The sequence below is a fragment of the Plectropomus leopardus genome, chromosome 12 (assembly GCF_008729295.1).
Source record: "Plectropomus leopardus isolate mb chromosome 12, YSFRI_Pleo_2.0, whole genome shotgun sequence".
Taxonomy (NCBI): domain Eukaryota; kingdom Metazoa; phylum Chordata; class Actinopteri; order Perciformes; family Serranidae; genus Plectropomus; species Plectropomus leopardus.
In genome coordinates this window covers 18,497,646-18,502,521 of record NC_056474.1, presented here as the reverse complement: position 1 = coordinate 18,502,521, position 4,876 = coordinate 18,497,646, and the positions used below count along the sequence as shown (strand labels likewise).

Here is a 4,876-nt window from a genome sequence, read left to right as displayed (position 1 = left end):
CACAAAATAGCATTTTAATTCTTGCATATGGTCTATCCTGGCTTCATGAGTAGAAGACAGTCTGCTAGCCTCGTGGCTAATATATGCAATGTAAAATACCATAGGCTTATGCTAAGAAAGTTAGCATATATTTGGGGAAAACGGGTCTGGTATGAGACAATTGCCACTGCTAGGGGGGCAGCAATTGTGTCATGGCCCCTGGGGGTGTCACTGACTTATACACTGACAAATAGCACTCACAACCAAAACTGACTGAAATACTACAGTCTTTTTATCTCATCCGTGACTATTTCTGCAATCTAGCCACAGCATGACGTTGACATTACAATTTAACACGCTGAGATTTCTTTCTTTTCTCTTTCTCATAGCATGTCCCTATACACTTTACTCTTTGAGCTGCATCTGCATTTCTCCAGCTAGTTTATTTCACATAAACACAAACACATGCATTCACTATTTCCCACACATTTCTCCCATTCAATCCAAACTCTTAAACTTCCCAAACATCTCACTCACTCCTCTACTCGTTCATGCATTTTCTCTTTCCTTCTTGATTTTATAACACAGACAGTTCAATCTGGCAATTATGACCAACCGAGGAATGCAACACACACACACACACACACACACACACGCACACATGTATATAAGCAAATCAAACAGCTCCTGGCCTCTCCTGCAGGTACATGTAGCACACATGTAAAGACACCGGAATATATAACACTGAATAGAAGTTGGCATGCATGGCTGGTAAAGGATTGTGACTCACTGAGCACAACCAGCTGTGAGAAAACCCTCATGGAGGGGGGACATAACCTCAAATACTCCAGCACTAACATCAGCACACATGTTGTTGAAGTATAAGATACTTTAAATCACCATCAGCACATTAAATCTATCTATGCTTCTACCTCAGGTTAGGAATACACCAAGCAGGCCACAGAGCTCTCTGACACTATTTAAAGTGACTGACAACGAGACAACGCCTCAGTGCTCAGCCACAGCATGCATCAGCATCATTAAAACACACACACACACACACACAGGCAGCACATGTGCATACATACAAATGCACGGTTAACACACAGTAAGAGCACATTCCACCTCTGTATGAGCACCGTCACTTGCAAAACAAACTTGGCGTCCGGCTCCTACATGCACACACACAGTCAAACTTTTGTTATAATGTAACACAGACAGGCTGCTGAATATTCAAATACATTAATGTCAATATTGCTGCACAATACAGACTATTTGAAGAAATGCAGCAGAGAGCAGCTGAGGCTGCACTAGCCAAGCAAGAGAATACCTCCAGAGAAGTGTGTGCAATGCATCCTGGTACATGCAGGCACTGCCTGCACGGCTCTGCAAGCAGGAGATCTTTTAGCTTCCTCAGTCAATATAAACATCCAAATTAAATTTTTTAATTTTTAATAACAATATTTTTTTCAAGTATTGATTAATCTTCCTGTTACTTTCTCAATAAATCAGTTTTGGTCAATAAAATGTCAGACAACAGTGAAAAAGCCACAATTGCTTAAATAGCTTGTTTTGTTTGAAAAACAGAAAACTCAGATATATTCAGTTTACTGTCATAGACGATAAGAAAATCTAGCTAGAACCAGCAAATGTTGGCATTTCTGGTTCACCTAATCTTTCAGTAGTCCACGTCTTCCTTATCTACACTGGTTTCTGTTGTTTTCCTGTTCACAGTTGTGTACTTCTGTATTTAACTTGACCTGAAGCAGGGGGACTCTGTGGTGGCTTTGTGCTGATCACCATGCGTCTTTCATTTAGACGGCCTAAAACTAGGACACAAACTGCCACTGGGTGTGTGTTCATGTGCAGCAATGGTAGCAGTGAGTAAATAAGTTTAAGAGGTGTTTAACCTCTGTGGAGAAGGTTAACGCTGAGCCTAATTAGGTCGTAACATTAGAAATCCAGTGGGTATACACACTGAGGTGACCTTTAGGCAATTATCAAGCTAATACAAACCACTGCCTGGAGCACAGTTTCAAAACAGAAAAGGCTATGATCATAGAAATAAATACTTTTCAGTTGTCATCACCAGGATTTGATTTTGATTCCCATTAGAGGCAAACATTAAGCTGTTGCTTGCGCTGTAAAATACTCTAAAAAAAAGGCATTTTGTGCTCTATTAGGGACAGAGGTGGAATTTGCTGGAGTATTGTACTAAATGTTTGTGATTACTAAGGTGTTACATAGGAAAATATCTTTTCAGATGAGGGTACCCACAGCAACAAGAAACATCTTTAGGAGATCCTTTATTCTGTCCTCTTACAAACAAATTACTTATTATATATGTGTGACTGCTGTATGATCTCTATTTAAAATATGCATTTAGTTTTAGGACTATCCCCCCAAGTTTTTGTGTATGGATGTCTGTTGACAATCAATACAATCAATATCAACCACTACCATTATTTAAAAACCAAGCCACGTCATTGATTCATTTAATGCATTTCACTTTGTAAATACAAACTTTTTGTCATTTGTACATTTTCACCAACTTGGTATTACTGCTCAGTTTTGAAATTTTGATCAATTATGCATTTTTTGTTTTTATTCTTTTCATTTTATGAATGATTGTAGTTATCTAATAGGGTATATATCTCCACAGGCCATTTCAGACCATCTTGTTCCGTCTGTTCTATACATGTGCATGTGCAAATAAACTAAACTAACAATAACTATTCTTTTCTATGATGATGATGATGATGATGATGATTATTAATACTTCCTCCACTATTGATTATGGAGCAGCTAAACAATCTGAAATCCCTTGATCACTAACGAGGCAGATATGTACATCTATTCGTGTATTACTCCCAGATTGAAGAATTTGAAACTGCTCTCGGGTCACTTAATATTCAGGCCATTCAAATCAGTGACAGTTAGCCTTTACACACAGTGACATTAATCCCTCTGAATCAATGCCCATAAAAATGCCAACAGTGATTCAATGAGATGTTTTCAACCTAAACGCTAAAACTCAGTCTCACCTGGAGCAACTTCAAGAAAAAGCCAGCTAAAAAACAGCCAGAGAGAAAGAGCGAGACATGTGGGCGCGCGCCGTAGCGTGCACGTGTGCAAAAAAAAAAAAAAAAAAAAAAAAACCTGTTGTGGAGGTGCAGTAAAAACTCACAAATAAGTAACCTGGAGGGAAGGACTTAAACATTAACAAGAGTAAGGAAGTTAAACTTACAGCAGGTGTATAACAGCACAGCACATTTAGCCAAGAAGCTGTATGAAATGATTTGCTGTGATTTGGTGGAAAACATTTCGCCTCAAGCTTTCAGTCTACCTGCGACATACCTGACCTCAATCATGACGTAGCATTTGGTACATTTCCAGCTAACTTGAATGGTGTCTGTACTAGTTTACAGAGGATTTTTCACCTCCTGCAGCAGCTCTAACGCTCCAAAATAAACATACAGTCGTTCACATCGCCGTGACATTTAATTGCATGGTTACAAAAGTTATTTTAATGGGTGTTTCCGAGGCTAGGACGACGCACAAATAGCATTAACTCCTCCTTCAAGCAAAAAAAAAAAAAAAAAAAGTGTGACTCTTACATTATCTTGTCCACCGGATCAAGCTGCCGGTGCATGGCGAGAGAGAAGCCGAATAAACTGCCCGGATCTCCGTTTTTCTGCAGGACATTGTCGGGGTCCAGGTTGAACGCCGACAGTCGCCCACATCCCAAGACAAAAACGACCGTCCACAGTCCACAGGTGGTCCAGCCCTCCATAAGATACAATCAAAACTCTGCTTGAACTGTGAAAGGGTCAGTCCTCGCTTGAAGGAGGTGCAGAGTGCGACAGGCTGACTGCTGGAGGGGCTGAATGTTGTGCACTTTACTTGCAGCTGCCCCTCCCACTAAGCCCCTCCTGGCACACACTCTTACTGTACAAGACCACACCTCAGATTGGTTGGGAATCTAAACTATTGTGTCAAATATAATGCAGTTAAAAATAGAAGTGCCTTGTTTATTTGTTGTTAGTTTTCAGCACATGAACGCTGCAATTTAACCTGATGCCTGAGGCTTTTTCATTTGCAGCAATAAAATGGTGCTTCAGGCCACACTGACTTGGGTGTAGATTTCACAAGGAACAAAGTGGACATGTCCCCCTCAATACTGATAACATTTGCACTTGTCCATTCTAACAGAACTTGACAAAAAACAGCCTCTTCTTGGAATAATTTACAGAAGGACCTGAAACCGTCTGAGTTGATAACTATTGCTGAATTTAAGTCACTTTTTAAGGATAGAGAAAACAACATTATTGGTCAATGTGATTGCTATTCAGATAATCACTGATTTTTTAAAAAAGACATTTGTACATGTTTATGTCTTTCACTGTTTTTTGTGTTGGATTTTGCTTATTTGCTTATTTTGTGACAGTTGTATTTGTCTGCTTGTATTAATTGTTGTAACGATGTTTTATCCCGCCCTCTTGGCCAGGTTGCTCTTCAAACTTTCACCTGGTTAAGAGCTTATCTATTGTGAGCTTTTTACTGGTCTACCTACAAAAAGTATAGACAAGCTGGAATTAGTTCAGAATGCGCAAGAGTTTTAACAAATACCAGGATGAGAGATCACATTACTCCAGTTTTAGCTATACATTGATTTTATTGTATGTTTCTAATGGTTGTAGTATTTTCAGTACTCTGTTATGTCTGTTTAAATTTTGGAAGCCTAACCAGGGATGGGGGTTGCAAATTAGCCTTGGCTAGAAACCTGTATGCATAGCATCTACTATTTCTTAAGAAGCAATGTTTCATGCATTTGTCCCTGTCAAATAAACACATAAGTAAGTTATATATATATATAGTGTTAGGATTTAGGGGAATA

The 4,876-nt window shown here is 39.2% G+C and overlaps 1 protein-coding gene across 1 annotated transcript in view; it reads left to right on the top strand.

Annotated features, from left to right (window-relative positions):
* LOC121951267 (integrin alpha-6-like) overlaps nucleotides 1-4,876 on the top strand; it is a 9,694-nt gene that overhangs the window by 3,438 nt on the left and 1,380 nt on the right. The window lies entirely within an intron of this gene.